We start from the raw sequence: 22,833 nt of genomic DNA on the forward strand, positions 1-22,833 counted from the left end.
GGGGCATAAGTTTGATCCCTGGCCCAACACAGTGGGTTAAGGATCCAGCATTGCCACAACTGCAGTTTAGGTCACAACCGCAGCTCAAATCTGATCCCTGGCCCAGGAACTTTGGTGGGGCAGCCAAAAAGTTAAAAAAAAAAAAAAAAAAAAAAAAAAAAAAAGCCTCCTTCTCTTTCCTTTCATGTTTCTTAGAAGAAAAGGAAAGTTAAAAAAAAAGAAAGAAAAAGTGTATCTTCTAATACTTTGCCTTCCTAAGCCATCTCCCTCAATTCTACCCTTTGGCGGCCTTAACATATAGGAACAGTCAATATACTGTGAAACATTTCAAAGGCCACCTTGCTCATGCTCAGAGAGAACACATCTCTCTAGCTCGCCCGTGCAAGGGCTAATTCAAAAGGCACCTTCCCAAGTTAAAAAAAAAAAAAAAAGACAATCATCTTTAATCGCAAGCATTTGTATGCATAAACAGTAACTTTTTCACATAGGCATTTAAAAAGCATAGTTGTGCATGAGTTGGAAAGAGATGAATAAGGCTTTCTCACCAAGCACGTAACCTAGTAGAATTCCTCAGCTATTGTGTGGTCATCAGCACCAGTGTTCAGGGATTGATATTACACTAACTATCTCTAAGCTCTGAGCGGTGCTGACAGTTTTAACCCCTTCATGGCCACTACAATTCCTTTGAAATTAAAAGACAGCAACAGTTTCCGGCCCATCAGTCACAGTTATGCCCTGGGCCAAGAATCCCTTGACAGATCAAGAATGGACAAAGGAGAAGGAAAAAAGAGTGCAAAGGAAGAATGAGGATGCCTGGGTCTCTCCCACGATTTTTGATATGACAGGCAGACTGTGCTGCTTGGATTCAACCATTTACTTATTTTTTAACTGGAAAAGCTTTGGGAAAACAGCAAATCAATCTTGCTCTCTTTCGTTTTTGTAGTCTTATATGTGTTTCTCCCAGTTTTATCTCTTGCAAAAAAATATCATATTGCAGGCACTATGAAAAGACTTAAGAAATAATTCTGCGCTTTTCTCTAGGGTATAATAATTTGTTTTAGCGTGTGTCATTTTCACCCCTGCTCAAACAGCCACTTGCTGATGGAAATATGTTAACTAATATGTCATTATTAATTACTTTGGGTAATATCATCTGGCAATTGCATCTAACTGGATAGAAAGTATTACTATCCATGCCCAGGAAGTTTCTTTCTCCAGACAATGAAGCTATTTGCAGGCCTTTTGTCCCCCTGTAAGACCAAGTAATAATATCTTACTACTCACTAATACACTCAAGTAGTCAGTCATTCAAATAAACCCATACCCAAGCCACTGAATGTCTCTATGAAAAGCTAACTCATGTTGTCAGAAGCTATGAAAAAGTAATTTTCAATCTATGTCGACAAACTAAATTTTGAGTGGGGGGGGGATGTTACCTTAACAGGAAGAAGGTAAAATTGTTTCATTTTTAATGCTCTAATAAAGGAATGAATGAAAAGGCACTGCAACAAAAATTGTATTGGCTACATAGTGCAAGAGAACTTGCTATTTCTTCCTGAAAATCCAGAAAGAGCCTCAGCTTACAGCATCAGGGTTGCTAAAATCTTGGAAGACTACAGTCGGATTTTGAAGGAGTCACAAAGGGAGGAGGCAGCATCTCGAGAACATTCTCATTAAAGCAAAAGATTCTCAGATGTCTGTACGTTGCCTGATACAGCTCTGCCTGAAGTCAGCCGGATGACCTCACCTACCGTTAAAGGTCATTTTATTCCAGGAACCTATAGAAATAAAGAAAACACCTTTGGACAGGTTATCATCTAGTGAGCACAGACACCCTTCCTATTAAACTTATCCAAAGATAAGAACCACAAAGTCATTCACAAATCTGGCATCAAGCTAATAGCCTCTGAAACCTCTTGTGTCTCTGGTTCAACAAAACCAAATCGCATTCATTAAACAAGCCCAGCCTTGCAATTTGCTAGTTTTCATTCTTTGGGGGAGTGGGTGGGAGGCAGACAAACAGGATTTCTGCAGTTGGGTCATGGAGAGTTTCAAGATGTGAGAGTGATTAGCAATTAACCGAGCACATGTTGCTTCATGATCCTAGGAAGCATTTGTAATTTCCCTGCTAGGAAGGGCTCCTCTGAGCTCTGGTGGCTGGCATGCACTGTGACAGCCCTGCTCCTGCTCCTTGTAGATCTCACTCTGGAAGCAGCATAGAAAGGGCCAGATGTTTAAAACTCGGACCAGCATTAAGGAGATAACTGCTGAAAATACATCTTCTGGGCAAAAAGGCGATGCCCAATCCACAGAGCGGCCCCCACCAGCTCACATTCTTTTCATTTCATTTTCCTCCTAAATTATCCAGAGAACTCACACAAAGAAAAAAGCCCTTTCTTCACTCCATGAAGAAAAATAACAATCTGTTTATGCATGTTTACAGCCTTCTGCGAGTATAGGAATAGGCGGATTTAAAAATCATGAAAGGAATTGCCTCCAATCTGATCTTTTCTCAAAATTCATGAAAGCCAACCACTAGACCAATAAATAGCAAGCTGTATTTCTGCTTCTGTTAATGCTCCTGTAGTTTTGCTGTTTTTAAAGACAGAGTTTGTAAAAAAAAAAAAAAGAAAGAAAGAAAGAAAAAAAAAAAAGTCTGCCAGCAGCTTGGACCATGACAAATTATTTTCTGTTTCTAAGGAAACATTACTAAAAGGTTTCTACCCTAATTGGCCTGATTTCTCCCCTACCTGCCTGGAGACGGTCCTCAATCAAAGCATTCTTACATGAGGGCCACGCAAACCTAATTCTTGGGCTGAACTGTGACTTTCTCGGTTTATTTGCTCTGGGCTGTTATGGGGGGTGGGGACGGAGAGGAAAGTCTTTCATGTTACAGGTATTTGGCAATTCTAATCAGTGTTAGCGCTCCAATGTGAGAAATGGAGGGGGTGGGTGGGGGCGCAGAAAAAGTTATTTAAGGAATAAAGAAACTATTATTCTGTGGTTAAAAATTAAGATTTATGAGACTACTTTTTTTTTTTTGCTCAGTTGATTATTCCGATTTTTAACTGACTTCAAGTCTGTTACTCCTTTTAGCTTGTGATTTTCCACCTAATTAAAAGGCAATCAGAGTTCTATGCAGGCTAAACCATTTAGAAGTTATTTCTCTATTGTGATATTAGTTTAAAGGATGTAGCTCCACTGCAGATATAGAACCAATAAATTCTCCACAGTTGGTGGCTGTGATAAAAAATAAAATAAAACCGGAGTTCCTGTCGCGGCGCAGTGGTTAACGAATCCGACTAGGAACCATGAGGTTGCGGGTTCGGTCCCTGCCCTTGCTCAGTGGATTAAAGATCCGGCGTTGCCGTGAGCTGTGGTGTAGATTGCAGACGCGGCTCGGATCCCGCGTTGCTGTGGCTCTGGTGTAGGCCGGTGGCTACAGCTCCGATTCAACCCCTAGCCTGGGAACCTCCATATGCCGCGGGAGCGGCCCAAGAAATAGCAGCAACAACAACAACAAAAGACAAAAAGACAAAAGACAAAAAAATAAATAAATAAATAAAATAATAAAATAAAATAAAATAAAACCGGTGCCTGTACAGTAACAGTCCATGCAATTTCCTTACAATTAGGGGGACAACAGCCTCATTGGAAAAAATGATAAAGAATGAGGGTACAAATATTGCCTTCGCTCCTCCTGGATGGCACAAGATACACAAATCTGAACCTTTGGGCAGTCGGTGACAAGACACAAGAGGACCTCATGACCTCCTCAACATTCGGCCATGTCAACTACCTATCAGGATGGAACCAAGGAAGGTTGGTAATTTGCTGAGAGATGGTGGCAGGGGATGGTTAAGTACGGCCTCATTTGTTAACTGTCTCCAAAGGCAACAAGGATATTTTACACTTCTTTATATTGTCCCCAGGAACCTTAACTTATATGGCATGTCACACTGCTGGTGGATCAAACTATCCACAGTATAATTTCTACGTATAATTTCGCAGCAAACTAAGTTGTTACTGAGAAATTTTAGTCGAGCTAGTCAAATAGGAGTATATTTTCCTTTGCCCACACAACAGAGAAACAATTACCAGTGTGTTCACGAAATGTGTGCCTATTTTCATGGTCACCTTTCAGTTCCTCCAGGGGCCCCCCCGAAGGTCCCTCTCAGCTGCTGCAATGGGATGGCCAAGGCTACCTCCCAGACCCCCATTAAGCTGGATGATGCAATCTTATGTTACCCAATGAGCTGGCATATACGACCTTTTTTCCCGGGAGTTTTACAGGCTAGGATTCCTAGGGATTCTACAGACTAGAAAAATGTTTGGCCTGTTCCAGAATGATCTATGTATATTTTCTCTTTTTGACTTTACACGAATACCCAAATGCAAGATAAACTGTCCTGTACAACCATCCTGATTTCATCCCCGGTGTGTCCTGGGTAAGTACTGATTTACTACCTAGTTCCCAGAACAAATTAAATAGGTTATAATAAACTGCACTGCTTCTTCCCGCCTTCTCTGGACCCAAATGAGTTCTAAGCTTCACTCAAGATGAAATCTGCAGTTTTTAGCAAAAGGAAAGTATACTGGAGAAGATGGAAATTTTCCTACCCACTTATTATTCAGCAAACTCTCAGGAACAAATTCTGAGGTTAAAAGACAAAAGCCTCTTTGTTTATGCTCTCCTCGGGGCATTAACCCATTTTATAATTTTTCCAACTGAATAGCTTATGTAATTTCCTGATTTCTTGAAAGCACTTTGTTATAATCATCACTGGATATTCTGAATTTGTTACATTCCCCCACACAGAGAACAGCCCACGGGGTTGTGGTTGGTAAGTGGCCACAAACTCCAGGAGACCCAGGACCTCCTGACTGCTCAAAGTCATGTCTTATCTCTACCGGGAAGAAATTATCAGTTTAACTGTTGGGAATTCTAAATTGTTCTTTCAGCCATTTTATAATAATTAACAGCTGGTCCCAACAAAAGCTGGCCTAGGTCACCACACTTTCAAGAAGTTTTAGTACAGTTAAGGAGGGGACAGTGCTTTTCAGCACAAAGAGGGATTCTGGGCATATTTACAGAAGGGGTGGAAGGATTCCATGGAGAGAAACCAAATGCAAGAAAACAAAGGGAGAATTATGGACCATCATCTTGGGCCAAGGCTAGATACCAGGAAGAGGGATTAGCATTAGAGGGGGGAGGAGTAAATGCTCATCAGAAACAGAGGGAAAGAGCAGATGTGCAAAGATGCCAACACACTGTGCGGTGAAAGAGAACAAGGGAGGCAGGTCTTGGGTAATGGACTTGCAGGTCTCAGTAAGGACCCAGCCAAGGTCATCTGCAGAAAGGGAGGTAAGAGGGGCAAGGGTAAAGTTTTAGAGGTGCCCAAAGGTGGCCTGGGGGAGGGGAGGGTCCGGGACAGCCACCAAGGTGAGTGCGACATGAAAGCCTTTTGACAACTGCAAGAGGGCAGATTCAGCTGGACTGGACTGCGTGGAATTAGAGCGAAAGGGGCTCTTTTTCTGTAGGAGGTTTCCAAGTCTCCAAATATTACCCCCAAATGGTGGTAAGACTCAGTCCTAGAAATGTACAAAGTCCAGAAGAGAAATAACAATAAATGCTAGAGTAGGATGAACGCTAGTGTTCTGTCTTCCAGTTCAGCTCTCAGGCATATTTGGTGGGGTTCTTTTTTGCCCTTTTCTTTCTTTCTTTCATTTTTTTTTTTTTTTTTTTAAGGGCTGTACCCAAGACATACGGAGGTTCCAGGCTAAGGGTCAAATGGGACCTTCAGCTGCCGGCCTACGCCACAGCCACAGCAACTCGGGATCCAAGCCGCATCTGCGACGTACACCACAGCTCGTGGCAACGCCAGATCCTTAACCCACTGAGATCAAACCCACGTCCTCATGGATACTAGTTGGATCTGTTTCTGCTGCGCCACAACAGGAATGCCTTTGGTGGGTCTTTGATGAAACCATGCCATCAATGACTGTCTTGGTCTGTTTGGGCCGCAGATTGTGTGGATGACAAGTGTAACCAAGCAGGGGCCTGTGGGGCTCCTGGGACAAACGTCTTTCTGTATCCCTCATTTCTTGTTCTTAGGAAATGGGCCTCATTCAGCCTCCATGACCTTCCCTGAGTTCCAAGGGACAGGTTCAGACAGGGGCTGATCAGGAAAGGAAGGGGAGCCGAAGACAAGGAAGGAACAGTCAGGTAACAATAGTACAGCCTCAGGGCAGGATCCCGATTCCCTCGCAAAGGATACACATAATGACGTAAATGTCTTATACACCAAAGAGGAAAGTTATAGTAATTATGCTTCTTTTAGAAATGAAGCCTTTAAAACTGAACAGCTTAGAGTCTTTCCTTGTCCTTCTCCCTGGCTTCACTGCACCCTAAACACAATCACCCGTAAACTAAAGATCAGGCACCCTGAGGACAACTGCCTGTGGGTTAAAGATTATTAGGAGTTTCCATCATGGCTCAGTAGTAAGGAACCCACTAGTATCCATGAGGATGTGGGTTCGATTCCTGGCCCCACTCAGTGGGTTACGGATCTGGCGTTGCTGTGAGCTGCAATGTAGGTCACAGATGCGGCTTGGATCCTGTGTTACTGTGGCTATGGCATAGGCCAGCAGTTACAGCTCTGATTCGACCCCTAGCCTGGAAACTTCTACACACTGTAGGTGCAGCCCTCAAAGGACAAAAAAAAAAAAAAATTAGCACATGATGTTTTTCAGGAACTTTCCTTGTTTGTTCCAATCTCTGACCAATGTGCCCTTTTCACAAGTAACCCAGAAGACCACCGTCATGACCATGCAGAGATCTCCTGGATCAGCTTTGATGACGAAGATTCTCCCAGAGAAAGAAGAATGCATGTCTGCCCCAATCCTGATTCCTATCTGAAAACCTGTTTTGCTCCTTTTCACTATAAAACGCCCCACAATTCTTCCCAATGGAGGGCACAGTCTTTAAAGCATTAACCTGCTGTGGCCTCCTTTGCCTGGCAAAGTAAGAAAAGCCGTCTTTTTCTCCTTCACCCAAAACTCTGTCTCCATGTTTCTATTCGGCCCTGGTGGACAGAGGCCGAGGTTCAGCAGTATAAACAAGAGAAATTCATTTCTCACGCTTCTGGAAGCTGGGAAGTCCAAGATCAAGGTGTCCACAGATACAGCCTGGTGAGCGGATCTTCCTGGTTCACAGACAGCATCTTCTCACTGGGTTCTCTCCAGGCAGAAGGGAAAAGAGGGCTCTGGGGTCCCTTCACGAGGGCTTTCCATTCATGACCTCCTCACCTTCCAAAGGCCCCATCTTCAGATACCATCGCACTGGGGACTAGGTTTCAACATGTGAATTTTAAGAGGACACAGACATGTAGTCTATAGCAATGTCCATCTCTAACCAGGCTCACTGGCTGCCCATTTAAGGGTCTCTCATCTTCCTGTCTCCCTCTCTCTCATCCACCTTCTCTCAAGAAAACCATCCTTTCTTATGTCCTCATGGTGTTTGAAACCACCATGAACATTAATCGAACTCTGATCATGATAATCACCAATGTAACTGCCGTTAACAGCAGGTTTCTACTACATCCTATGGTTGTTAGTACCTGCCCAACCGGCAACGGTAACCAATTTCAAATAGTAACCAAGCAACCTTCTTCTTCTGTGCCAGGCACTGTGCTGAAGGTGTGGTATATATTTAAACATAATCTCCTCTATTTCTTACCACAGGCCAGCGCAATGGCTACCGTGGACTCAGTTTTACAGGTGGGAAATCTGCGGCTTTAAGAGAGGGTCAAAGGGCTCATCAGTGGCAGTTCTGTCCAACACCAAAGCCCCATCTTATGTAAGTACATCTGCACTCCCCATCGCTTCATTGGGAATGTATAGTAGTTAAACAGTGTCCCCCAAAATTCACAGCCACCTAAAACCTCAGAAAGTGAACGTGGAACAGGCTTTGCAGATGGTATAAGCTCTGGAGATGAAATCATCCTGGATTTAGGGTGGGTGTGAGATGCAACCATTGGTGTCCTATAAGAGGAGCAAAGGATGCAGGGAGACATACAGAGAAGGAGGCCCTGTGAAGAGCCAAGCGATGCAGCTCAAGTCCAGTAATGCCAGGAGCCAGCAGAAACTGGAAAAGGCAAGGAAGAGTTCTCCCTTAGAGCCTTTGGAGGGAGCATGGTCCCACCCAAACTGTGACTTCACATTTTGGATTCCAGAATTGTAAGAGAGTAAATTTCTTTTGCCTTTAAGCTGCTCCATTTGCAGTGCTTTGTAACAACAGCCCTCAGAAACTAATATGGCACCCTTTCACAGAAATACATAATCTCTCAAAATGCTCTTAGGAGTATTTTTAATCACTTCATCATTTTTAGCAGAACATGCAAATGTGATTTTAGGCAAAAGGTACTTTATTTTTATTCAGGATGTGAAATGTTACGCAGAATGCTTAGATATATTTAATGTCATTCATAATATATAAGAAAAATTTAACTTTGGCTGTTAAATAAATGATGCAAACTGTTTAATTATGTAAAGAAATATGATTTATAAAAAATACATTAAAAATTACATACTATGTTTATACATGGGCTCCATGTATATTTAGATGCAGTCTGGGATTTAATTTTTTGCTACAGCATCAAAAATAGAAAATAATCAGCCATTGGGATGACTGTTTTCATTCTGCTTGATGTCCACTATTTTATATATTTGAATATTTATGATTTGCTAAAAATTGCTAGATAGGAGAGGTTTTGGGGGCTACATGCAAGCACTTCTCTACAAATAAAAATTACATTTAAAAAAACCAACTTGTATCTCCCACCATTTCTGAATGCTGGAGCCAAGGCATATGTCATGAAATCAGCACCAGTTAATCTCAGACCAACTCATCAGTCTGGATTATAATTCTGCCCTTTGAAATGACAAACACTTCCTAAAAATCATTCTGTATTTACCTTCCTGGCTCCTGCCTGCCTCAGCCCCATGGAACTAGAAAGTCTGTAGCCTGCCTGCCATGAAGGTGAGTTGACTTTCCTTTCTTGTCTGAGGAGAGGGTTTGCTAAGATAGCTGGGATGGCTGAGGGAGGAAACACTTCTTGAAGGGACTGTGCTTGCCAGCCTTGACAAAAGCAAGCACTTTTGAAGTGACTTAGCCAGTTCTGATCAAAAATAGCCCATGGTCTCTTGGCATTCCGTCCCAGCTCCCCAAACACTGAAGCATGCCCTGCACTGGGCCTTAACCTCACCTGCCAAATTGGAATGGGCAGGGAAGCAAGACAGCTGTCATAATCCTCTTTAGCAATTCCTTGGAAAGCACATTTGCAGGTTTAGCAGCAGCCAGAGTGAAGCACTACTCAGGGGATCTGTGCTGTTTCCTATCACTCTACCTCTTCTCTGGTTTTGGCAGGAGAAAGAGGGATGCTTTCACATGTCTCCCAAAAGCCACAGGCTCTGATGCCATCATTCTGGGTCTCAAGACCATCAGCTAATTGCTTTAAAGAAACAGTTAATTGCTTTATAAGAAACTTATAAAGTCATCTGAATAAGCCTCAAAACACTGGCCTTGTCCAAATGAACTCTGAGGACATGTAAATGGGTTACCTGAAGCAGCAAAATTTGTAAGTAGACTGAGTTCCATCATAGATTGAAGGTCTTCCCTGCGCGCACGCGCGTACACACACACACACACACACACACACACACACACACACACACAGAGTTATGAAATGACACTTCTAGGTTTGTGAGGAGAGCCCAAATCAGGGGGCCTCACAGTCCCAGTTCAAGGTAGTCGAATATCATCCTGTCCAGAGTAAGCCCAGCTGGCATATGTGCACTAGTCTGTGTGTGTGTGTGTGTGTGTGTGTGTGTGTGTGATGTTGAGGGTGGGAGATGGTGGTTGAGGACACATGGGTATACCTCCTCAATCGAAACCAGCCTGTCCTCCAGGTATTTCTTGGTAGTCATCCCACCCCTTCCTGCCAGGACAGAAGTGAAAAACCCTGGGGGATGCAGTGCAGGGCTGGAGATCCATGCTCAGAATATGGAAGGAAGCCCCAGCTTTGCTACCACCTGGATGCGCGGCCTCAGGCGCATTACTTAAACTAACTGCTCTGTGCTTCAGTTTCCCATCTGAAACGGGAACAGCAGCGTACCTACAGTTCAGAGAGTTGTTATAAGGATTAAATGAGCTAATATTTGTAAGACTGTTTAGAACAGTATCTGGCACAGTATAAACCTATGTAAGTGTTTGGATGTTTATCTAACACCTATCCCATAAAAGGCATGGAATTCTATTTCTTCATTCAATCACCGAGTGATGTAAACCCACCCCTAAGGAGGCATAGATACTCAGGCACATCTTCCGAACAAAAACATAATGGATGTGAGGCAGCATTATTAAGTTAGTCATCCACAAATGTTGTTAGATAAATCATGAATAATGTGTGTGCTTTAAGCACTGTCTAGCCATTAACTTTTAAAAATTTCATTTAGCTTTGCGAAGCATGCCCTATAGACCGTAACTACCATAGCATAGTTCTCGGCTTGTTCAAGCATAAAGACCTCTTTAATTGTTTTAAAGCATGAGACGTGCCCTCCCCCAACCCCGCCACAGGGCATGTGCATGTGCATGTATGTGTGTGCGCGTGCATGAGCATGCACGCGTGCACAAATGCACATTAAAAGGAGAGTAACTTTGATATTATACTTTTATTTCTTCCTACCACAATTTGATTGAAAAAAAGTGTTGCTTTAAAAGTGACCAAGAGGAGTTCCTATTGTGGCTCAGTGGCAATAAACCCAACTAGTATCCATGAGGATGCAGGTTCAATCCCTGGCCTCGCTCAGTGGATTAAGGATCCAGGGTTGCTGTGAGCTGTGGTGTAGGTCACAGACATGGTTCAGATCCTGCATTGCCATGGATGTGTGCAGGCCAGCAGCTGTAGCTCTGATTCGACCCCTTGCCTGGGAACTTCCATATGCCATAAGTTCAGCCCTAAAAAGAAAAAGAAAATACTGTTATGTATGTGTGATTGGGTCACCTTGCTGTACAGTAGAAAATTAACAGAACACTGTAAACCAGCTACAATGGGGAAAAATCATTAAAATTAAAAAAAATAATTAAATTAAAAAAAATTTAAAGAAAGGTGACCAAGAATTTAAGGATACTTTCAAATAAATGTATGTGAAATATATTATTTATGTACAGATCCACTGAAGACAACTGGTACCTAAGTAGGTTCCAAGACTCTTGTATTAATTCCTCGAGGGTCTGGCTTCCTCAGCTTTGGAGCCACCTTTCACGAAGGAATAGAGTCATCAGAAGCTAAGAATATGTCCTTGAAGAAAGTCAAATATATTAAAATAAAACTTGATTAACCAAATGAAAGTCACACCCCAGAATACCTACTTCAACTAACATCAAGTAGCCACCCCAGTCTTGCACTGGTTAGCGTATGCCAGGCAAGAAGTTTTTCAGTACATCTGAATACAGCAGTATTTCAAGAAGATAAAGGCCAACATTTTTTATGACAAATAAGGATAACTTGCTTTCCTTTTCGCATGGTCTTCCACAGTTGAGCCTTATAATTGTTCATTGTTTATTCCTTCAGGAATCTGACCCACCATAGCAAAGCTGTTAAGCAGAGAAACAGATAATTCCATGTAGTTTCTGCAGGAACCATGCCTGGTTCCAAAGATAATGGAAAGGACCCAAATTTCCAGGAACTAATACAGATCCATGGAAACATCCCCAAGCAAAAACAGAGAAGCTCAATGGATTGGACATTTTTTCAGACAATTCAAAACTAGTATAACACGGAATTTTAGAAACCCCCTCTTGTTGACAGGAGTTGACCCTGTATGACATGGAATGCTGTCCCAAGAGCTGACTTTTGCCCCTGAGATATAATAGAATTCTTTTTTTTTTTTTTTTTTTTTTGTCTTTTTGCCTTTTCTAGAGCTGCTCCCACAGCATATGGAGGTTCCCAGGCTAGGGGTGGAATCGAAGCTGTAGCCACCGGCCTTCACCAGAACCACAGCAACGCGGGATCCGAGCCGCGTCTGCAACCTACACCACAGCTCAGGGCAACACCGGATCCTTAACCCACTGAGCAAGGCCAGGGGTCGAACCTGCAACCTCGTGGTTCTTAGTCGGATTCATTAACCACTGAGCCACGATGGGATCTCCATGAATTTAAAATAGATATAAACATCTGCTAAAATCACACTTAGGTACAAGTTCTTCAGTTATTTTCTTCGGTGCTTCTCATTCCCTTTGAGACCAAATGTAAAATAACCTCTCACATTATGGCAGTCTGCGATCTCTTAAGGCAGAGTTGTTTTTATTTTAGGACATAAAGTGTGAAATCATGCTATTTGACACTACATTATATTCACAGATCATGCAAGTTAAATAAAGACACCTTGCTGATTTCTTAATATAGATTTAGCTAAGATTAGTTATGCATCTGCCACCTTAACATTCAGATTGGTGGGGAAAAAAGCCTTAGTTAAAAATCACACTTGCATAGGAAGCGCTTAGAATTTCATGGTTCATTTAAGAACATCACAATCAAGAATTTAATTACGTCAAAAAAAGAATGGTATCTTCTTAACCATCAAAATTACATCCCCCTCAATTGCCCCCACCCTTATCAAAGTGGATCATTTTCCTTAACCTCCATGGGCTTGTTTTCTGACCTGTGAAATGAGGAGTTTGATTAGATGATTTTAAGATACTCACTAGTTTTATCATGCTGTGATTTTAAGATTTCTAGGGAATAAATACACTGATGAGGAGGCAAAGAGGAAAGAGAGCCAAGATGCTATGGGAACTAGGCCAGTTCAGTTCCTAAACAAAGCAGTATTTCCCAGAAAGCAGACACATCCCCCTGGACACTGTCAGTGGACTGGCAACTCAGAGCTACCCCAGAACAGCAGTTTAACCAAGACCTCAACTCTTCATTAACATTCAATCATCTGCCTACACAGTTTATTTAATGCAAGGATCTCTATGACAGCTGTTAAAACAACAAAATTCCACTGAGTAAATCTGAAGATCTAATTGGCTCTAAAAGTAAAGTAAATAAAAACTAAACAAATAAACATTTGCCTCACTGAGTCTCGAAAAAATACAGATTCCTCCCAAACAAAGTCTGTGTTATGGCATCAAGATGGACTGAGAACTAACAACAGGAAATTAATCTGGGGGGGGAGGTCCTTATTTTTGGAGCAGCAAATCTAATAACTTCTAGGCTGAGTAACAAAGTGTTTATGCTTTGCGAGTTTCTATAAATATACAGTATAATCCTTTCCACCACTGATTTACTTAAATCTCTCTGGTGATGGATAAATATTCTTACTGATTTAAATGAATCTGACTGGTTCCCCTCCCCACCCCCCAAAAAGAGTTTGAGACAACAGCTTATATGCACATAATTTATTTGTGAATGTGATCCCAGAGAGCAGAATTAGGGGACAGAGAGAGTGAAATAAAGGAGGGAAGCCAACACAAAGATGTATCTAGAGTAGGTCACTCAATGCTGTGCTGTTTGATTCTGTCAGACCTCTGGAGGAGCCTTAGGAATTCATCTCAGAATTATGCATGTAAGAGAAGAAAGAAGAAGTATTTAGCCTTCATCTTCTGTTACCCATTTGTCAAGGTTTGCCTTGTGGGTGGTCATTTTTCTTCATTCTTGCTTACCCACGGTGAGTGCCTCGTCTGCTCCCATAGGAGTGAATGCCAAAGTCAAAGGAGCTCCTGGCTGTAGAGCAAGAAGCACAGGATTGAGCCAGTGACCCATCAGGCTACACCTATGTACTGCTTGTTGAAGCCTGTGCAGAACTGTTCACTCAGCAGTAGGTGGAATAAGAATTAAGACCAAGATGATTTGAGCTGTTGCATCAGGTATGTGTTTTGAGTCAGGATGGGCCAGTTAGGCCACAGTGACAAATGACCCCACTATTTGAATGGTTTACAACAACAAAGATTTCTTTTGCTACAAATCCAGGGTGGGTCTGCCATGGTTCTTGTGCCATTTTCTTCATTCTTGGAACCAAAGTTGACAAAACAGACTGCATCAGAAACATAGTCATTTTGACTGGAGGGAAAAATTTAAATTTATGAACTATGCACAGTTTTACAAAGTTTCTGCCTGGAGGAGGTCCACATCAATTTTACCCACCTTTCATGGACCAGAACATGCCGTCTGTCTATTCTTAGTTCAAAGATTAGAACCTATAATCCTCCTCCAGGGAGAGGCAATGTAGGAAGGGTGATTTAGAGTACAATACAATCTATTACTCCATGCTTTCGTTCTCATGGGAGAAAGGTCTAGGGTAGGAGGAACAATTCATTTTAAGGAACCATGTGCAAATTCTTTCTTAGCACCATCTTTCCTTTGAGTACATGACAACCAATAGTGAAGAATATTAAGTCTCCATCAAAGAAGGCAATTCTTTTTCCAATGAGGAAAAAAAAAAAAAAACACAGGGGATATACCTTGCAGGGAAGCATAAGAAATCATCTACTCCTTGTGTTGTGAATTTCTTCATTTTACAGATGTTGAATGGTTCTCACAAATCAAGTGACTTCTAAGGAAGTTAATGACTAGACCTGGGACTAGGCTTCAGTTCTCTGTAACCCCATTTTAGGGCAAAGTTGATGGGAAGCATTACAGTCCTAATTTTATATTCAAGTTACCTGAAAAGAAAAGTATACACATTTTACAGAAAATATCTGCTTTTCTTGTGTCCTTCTTTTTTTTTTTTTTTTTTTTTTTTTTTAGGGCCACACCAGCGGCATATGGAGGTTCCCAGGCTAGGAGTCTAATTGCAGCTATAGCTGCCAGCCTACACCACAGCCACAGCAACGCCAGATTCAAGCTGCATCTGTGACCTACACCACAGCTCACAACAACGCCGGATCCTTAACCCAATGGAGCGAGGCCAGGGATCGAACCTTCAACCTCATGGTTCCTAGTGGATTCATTTCCGCTGTGCCATGACAGGAACTCCAAAACATCTGCTTTTTAAATGTAACAACCTAATATAACAATGGAACATTTTTAAATAGCTAGGTGAGCACCATGTTGACAAGACAAAATTCAATTTAATTTTATTAATAAATACTGCAAGGAAGCATGTTACAGTTAAGAGCACACCATTCACCAGAGATAGCAATTCTTTGTATAAACTTAAGAACCATCAGAATTTCGTCAGATGAAACAAAGAAGAGGGGAGAGGTGAGATGAACCCCATTTAAATAACGGGAGTCTGTATTTGGGAGAGAAAATTGTAACCTTGGGTCTTTACTTAATTTGATCTGTCTCAGGGCCAATGATGAAGGTGACCAACCACTCCATTCATTTATTCACCCTGTCCGTATTTACTGAGCACCCATGATGCGTACGGCACAGGTCTAGGCACTAGGCTGATAGTGAAGAAGAAGGTAGCAATGTTCCCTGCCGTCGTGGAGTGTGCACTTTGGGGAGGGGGTTGAGGATGCAGAGAATAAACCATTAGACAGGTAAATAACCAAGATATCTTCAAATCAGGGCAGGTGTTCAAAGACAGTAAAGCAGTGGTCATAGTAACGAGAAGGGGGTGCCAGTCTGTAAAGAGTGGTCTCTCTGAGAGGCAACATGTAAGAAAATTATGAAACTATTTATTTAAACTCACAAGCCCATTGTTAGTAACAGTTAGCAACATTATCCTTTCAAGGTTATTATTACTCTAGCAAGACCTGTGAATGGATTTTACCCTCTGTGCTTTTCCTCTACTTCTCATTCACCACTTAATCTTTCTTTGAATTGGTCATGAGTATATCTTTTCTTTTACTTATTCAATGCACTTTTATGATGACAGACTTAATTTTACAAGGAAGTAAGCTAGTTTATAAGCCCATTACCCAAGTTAAGTTGCTTTTTAAGTATTTTCTATACAACATGAAGCCTTTGAGAAGAAAATTCATCCTCTCTCTTCACCAGCCTCAGCCACTTTCTCTTCTCCTGCTGCAGTGAATTCTTGTTGTACAAAGATTTCTTACCTTTCAGATCCATCTTTGGACAAAAACATGGGTCTTGTTAAACAAAAACTTCCTTTCTAACCCCTACTGGGCAGACACACATACAGGAGATAGCAGGCTATGAATGGCCCCAGTGACTCTTGCCTTTGTCCAACCCCCTGCCCTTCAAGTAAGGAGAAACCTGTGATTACACAATGAGATGTCACTCCTATGATGAGGTTACGCTGTCTGACAAAAGGCAGCTTCTTCAGGCTGGCTTAATCTAATCTGATCCTAGCCAATTAAAGGCATGATGTTCCTCTGGCTGGAAGACAGGAAGGTGGAGAAATTGGGAGCATGAGAAGAACTTGGACCACTGCAGCTGTGAAGACAGAAGAGCTATGTGTGAAGAAATTTGGTCAGTCTCTAGATGCCCACTGCTACTGGCCAGCAAAGTAATGGGAACCTCAAATCAACAGCTGCAAGGAACTGGATTCTTCCAACAGCGTCAATGATCTTACAAGCAGATTTTCCCCAAAATCTTCCAGATGAGAGCCCCTGGCTAGCTGATACCTTGACTTTGGCCTTATAAGACCCTAAGCAGAGAATTCAGCCAACTCGCCCAGAATGATGACCAACAGAACTCTGAGATGGCCAATGGGTATTATTTTTAGTCATTGTGTTTGTGGGAATTTGTCATGCAGCAATAGAAAACTACTACAACAATAACCAGATTTATCAACTTAGTGTTCTACTGTTGTTAAATAGCTAAATAATGAATGTTTCCCACCTTCATAATGTGCACCATTAATTACCTGAAAGGAAGGGAATTCTCTGGGAGAGAAGGCAAAGGAGGGTCAGTGATAGAAAAGTAGGACCCGATGTGGGACAGACTAGTGACAAACATACCGTATCACTTACATTGGCCAATTGCAATGTGACACTTGTGCTGGGCTACTAACTACTCTAAAGGAAAGAACGAGGCAGAACAACTAGGATAAACCAAAAACACTAGGCATGAGTAATAGGAATGTGGATACAACCGATTTTCCTGATCTTCTCTCCAATTCTTTGTACATGGGGTGGGGGAGAGAGGGGAGATGGTGAAACTGCTTAAATGAAGCCATGCTTTTCTGGCATTTTTCTAATTATAAATTCACATGTGATTATATGCTGAGTTCAGAAGCATTTACATACTGCAGCACAGAGAGACCACTGTGTGTTCACTGGCTACGCTTTTCTTTTCCATGGCACAAAGGAAGGCTGCCGTTTCAGGCTCCCCTACAAATATGTTTGGAACATTTGATGGTATTCTGGCAAATGGGATGTAAGCAGAAATTAAAGAAGTCATTTCCAGGCCACACTCTTTAAAAATATCATGGACAATCCTAAGTTCTTTTGTCCCTGAAAAGGCCATGTGTTGAGATAACAGACCACTAGATGGAGGGAGCCTGGATCTCTGAGTCACTGGGTGGAAGAGAGCCTCCATCAGTGTATGCTGGACTTTGCTGGGGCCAGAAATAAGTATTTTTTAAGGTTTTGAGATTTGAGGGGGCAGGTAATCTTATTACAGCACAGCTTATTAATATTAATTTATCCTAAATAACACACATATATTTTCTCATTTGACTTAATTTAGCAGGTTTAGACAGAATCTCTTTATCTTAGACTTTTTCTTGATTTAGTGTAACACCCAACATTACACAAGAACATTAACACAGGAATTTGAATATCAAATTTAATTACTGGTACGAGAAATTCACATTTCTGACACATCTGATATTTACAGTGGATAATTCCTGTCTTACAGAAAACTACAATGAGGAGCACAGATATACATGCAAATTTATACATATACATGTAATTATTAATAATAGGAATAATGACAAACTCTTTCCTGCCATGCCAAGTAAAAGTGCACTTAACCTTAACCACATCTCCATCCCCAATTACTCCCCACCCCCACATCAGAAGATGGCCCCACCTGATCTTTTCAGCCTAATTTAAGCAATGTCAACCTAGAACAAAGACAAATTTAATGTGAAAACTAGCATTTGTTTAGCAGGGAGAAGGACTCACAATGAAAAGTCAAAATTATTTTCCTGAATATTCAGAAAAGGTATTAACCATTTATAAACCAGGAGGCAGAAGTGAATATACCAGGCCTTCTAACCCAATCACCCATTTTGCCATTTACTTGAAATGAATCTCCAAAGACCTAAGAAGAGACAAAGGGCTAATACGTATTCTTTAATGTACAAGATTATAATTAACCTAACGTCTGTTTCAAATTTACTATTATCTCTTAAAGAATAAATAATTTTACAGCCCTCTAATATAGCTCTTAAGCTTTAAATCACTGACCATAACTAATAAGCAGCTTAATAGCAAGAATACCCTAAATAGAGCCACAGACCGCAATTTCACTGAGAGTAAATCATCATCATTTTTAATGCAAAGGCAACAGCAAATCTCTGTAATTACCAGGCGCATTTTGAATCACTTTTATTATTACTGCACTGGCCCCATTAAAAATCCAAAACACTGAACTGCATGGAATATAAAACTGAAATTATGATACCCTACAAACTCTAATTGAAATCCATAAATTTTCTACTAGTATTCAGAATTATTTTGCTGCCAAAGAATTTCAGCTATTCTGAATTAACTTTGAAAGCATTTGCTTTGTCTAAAGCAATACGTAAGAGCATTTTACACTGCCAAATTTGGGGGAGTCCATTTTGGAGCAGAATGATGTGGATGGTTTCTTAATCCCTCGGGATGTTACATTTATAAAGCAAGTCACAGTATACAAAAAGAAAAGTAGGGTAGAAAAATCTAATAGAATATACCACCCACCAAAGGATATTAAACAGTGCATTCCTTCCCCACTCGCTACCACAGCGACTGTCATCCAGTGGGATGTGATGGGGATGACAACAGGCTCTTGGAGGTCAGCATGAATCTCCTTACTAAAAGACAACAAAGGGATGTCACCACAATGACAAAAAGGTAATCGTGACAACATTCTTATTTGTGTACCTGCGAGCCATCAACACAGGCTGGGCCACCAAGCCGCTGTGAGGGATGGTGATACTAAGAACATAACTTTCTGTATGAATTTAACAGTCAATGATTTCATAACTGCCTCTTAAATAAACTCCGTAAGCCCTGCAGTTCCCATGAATGTACGTATCTGGGTAGACACAGAATTTACTATTTACATCACATGGCTGAGCATGCGGTGTAATCATCCTATTAAAATTAAATCTTCTCTATACTGACTTTTACTAATTTGCCTGATGTCCACAATAGAGGTCACAGACCTGCGAAATCAACCAATTTCTTTTAATAAGGTTGGGCCACCACAGGGAGCCTTTTGATAAGTTATATGCATTATAATTTTCTATTCACAGTGTCCTGGCATCCGAAGGGGCTTAATCTCCTTTGAGTATCTTATTTTTGAATAGACTTTTCTATTACCTTTAAAAGGAGAGGAATTTGCTTTCCCTTGAACATTCCTCTCCCACTGCTTATTTGTGTTTTCTTGTATTTCACATCCTCCTGGAGTGCCTCTACTCCTCCTCCCAACTCATATCTAGACCTGACTCAAATACCATCCTTTATTTTATAAATTCCCAGATCACCCTGTCCTGAAGAATTCATTCTCCTTCTTCTAAACTCTTAGTTCATTGACCAACCATCCTTCTCTCCCATCTTTGCTTCTTATGCTATCAATTAACACATTTAATATTTCACAGATGTCTGTCTTTACTTATTAACTATCAGTTCATCAATAGAGAGCATATCTTAGTGCTAAAAGATTTTAAAAACTGTCCATAATTCTTTAACATTTAAGAGTTTCATAATCTTAGAACTAGATGTTCTTTCTCAAGTTATTTGGATCTAAATGTTGTATATTCTGGTCATTATACCCATTTTGGCTCCAAGCAACTCAAACACACAAACAGCAAAACAAAGATTCTGTGGTACATTTTTTTTAATTAAAATTTTCTCACTTCTATGTAAGTTCAACTAAGAAGTCCTATAATTCTGACCTTGCTCTCACTAAAATTTTCTCCAGAGGGATAAGCAGAGGGCTCTCATTTGAAATCATAAAAAAAATGCTTCCGGATGTCAAAATATATGCATGTGTTTAAGAAAATCAATGCAGACAAGGGCAAATGATACAGCTATCAATGGAGAAAAATAATGTTGCATCCAAGAAGAGTGTGACTTCAAATCTTGACTTTGTCGCTGCATGAGCTTGGGACATTGCTTTAGTGGTTCAGAAAACCAAATGGGAAAGTAGGGTCAGAATGACATAATCATTGATTCCCAAACCACTGAGTTACCCAGGCTGGTGTGTGTTATCTGACTCCTCTTTCTCACCCTAACCATTTATTCAGACAAGCTCTTTTTTTTTTTTTTTTCCCACTGTACAGCAAGGGGGTCAGGTTATCCTTACATGTATACATTACAATTACATTTTTTCCCCCACCCTTTGTTCTGTTGCAACATGAGTATCTAGACATAGTTATCAATGCTGTTCAGCAGGACCAGACAAGCTCTTTTTAACTGTTTGAGGATTCCTTATGAGATTTTGCCTTTAAACAAAGGTTCTACAAGACAAAAAAAAAAAAAAGGAAAAACCCCAGTCCTTTCACCTCTGACATGGATGTGTCTATAAATGCGTTCATTTTATAAAGAAGAAAACTCAGGCTGCAAAGGCCTCGGGACCCCAAAATAAGTAGCCAATGGCAGAGCAGGGATAGGACCCCCACATTCCACTGTGGTCCTGCTGCTCATTCTAGGTGTGGTAGGTCATCTCTACACCATTATAGGAGTGACCTGCCCTCCCCACCCCTGCTGTGGTCTGGGCTGAGATCTCACACTGGAGCTTGTAATGATTAATTTTATGTGTCAAGTGGGCTTGGCTACAGGGCCTCCAAAACAGCCTAGATGTTGTGAAAATGTTATTTTGATGTGTTTAACACTTAAAATCAGTAAACATCAAGTAAAGCAGATTATCCTGCACAGTGTGGTGGGCCTCACCCAATCAGTTGATGGCCTTAAGAGAAAAGACTTAAGTCCCCCAAGAATGAAGAATTCCTGCCTCCAGATTGACTTCGGACTCAAACCATAACATCAGTTCTTCCCTGAGTCTCCAGCCTGCCCTGTAGATTTAGACATGCCAGCCCTCAACCTGCTGAATTTGCAGTACGTCTCTCATTGTCTTCTGCCACAAATGAAGTTTCTGTGTGTCCTGTCTTACCATCCTGTTGTCTAGCTTCCTAATCTAAGCCTGTAAGCTTTGCTTGATCTTTAAAACACTCCCTCTGCTTGATTAAAGGCAGGTCTACCATGAAGAGGAAGCCTCAGGGCTTCTCACCTGGGCTTTTCCCAGGCCTTTTACCTAATTGTGTATTTCATTCCTAATTAAACTCAAAAGCTGTTCACAGCAAAGGAAATCATGAAAAAATGAAAAGACAACCTACAGAATGGGAGAAAATCTTTGTAACTGACAAGGGCCTAATCTCTAAAATATGCAAACAACTCACACAACTCAAAAGCAAAAAACCAACAATCCAATCGAAAAATGGGCAGAAGACCTAAAAAGACATATGGATAGCCAATAGGCACATGAAAAGATGCTCTACATCACTAATTGTTGCAGAAATGCAAATCAAAACTACACTGAGATACTACCTCACATTGGTCAGAACAGCCATCATTAACAAATCTATGAATAACAAATGCTGGAGAGGGTGTGGTGAACCCTCCTACACTGTTGGTGGTAATGTAAACTGGTACAACCTTGTGGAAAACATTATGGAGGTTCCACAGAAAACTAAATATAGAAATACCATATGATCTAGCAATCCTACTCCTGGGCATATATCCAGACAAAACTATCATTCAAAATGATACATATACCCCTAGGTTCACTGCAGCACTATTCATAATAGCCAAGATATTGAAACAACCTAAATATCCATTGACAGACGAATGGATTAAGAAAATGTGGACCATATACACATAGAATACTACTCAGCCATAAAAAAGAAAGAAAGAATGCCATTTGTGACAACGCGGATGCAGTTAGAGATTTTCATACCTAGTGCAGTCAGAAAGAAAAAGACAGACACCATATGATATCACATATATGTGGAATCTAAAACATGGCACAAGTGAACCTATCTACAAAATAGAAATAGACTCATAGACACAGAGAACAGACTCATGGTTGCCGGGGCGGGGGGGGGGGAGGGAGAGAGATGGACTGGGAGTTTGGGATTAGCAGATGCACAGTATTACATTTAGAATAGATAAGCAATGACGTCCTATTGCATAGCACAGAGAACTATAGCCAGTCTCTTGGGAAGAGCATGTTGGAAGATGGTGTGAGAAAGAGAATGTATACACACACACACACACACACACACACACACATATGTACAACTGGGTCACAGCAGAAATTGACTTAACACTATAAATCAACTATAATTAAAAAATAAAAAATTTTTAAAATGGCCACCTATATTTGATAAATTTCTTCCCCCAAATATCTGGTTCTGCCCCTGAGTTCTCTGGGTGAGTTGGTTTGGGCCCCTTTGTTGGAGTCTGAGATCTAAATATGCCGGTCTCACCTCTAGCAGTGCCACCAGACTCCTACCCTGCCCAGGGCCTGACCATCCCTGGGTCTAGGTAGGTGTGTAAAACCTCAGCTTAGAGGAACTTAAGTTAACGTTTACTAACCCAAATCCTAGAAGTAACTCTAATAATAAGGCCTCTTCAGTAGAGTG

At 41.1% G+C, this 22,833-nt stretch overlaps 1 protein-coding gene across 2 annotated transcripts in view; it reads right to left on the reverse strand.

The window, feature by feature from the left end:
- SAMD5 (sterile alpha motif domain containing 5) overlaps window positions 1–22,833 on the reverse strand; it is a 406,625-nt gene that overhangs the window by 353,090 nt on the left and 30,702 nt on the right. The window lies entirely within an intron of this gene.

This window comes from Sus scrofa, chromosome 1 (assembly GCF_000003025.6).
Source record: "Sus scrofa isolate TJ Tabasco breed Duroc chromosome 1, Sscrofa11.1, whole genome shotgun sequence".
In the NCBI taxonomy this organism is placed as follows: Eukaryota; Metazoa; Chordata; class Mammalia; order Artiodactyla; family Suidae; genus Sus; species Sus scrofa.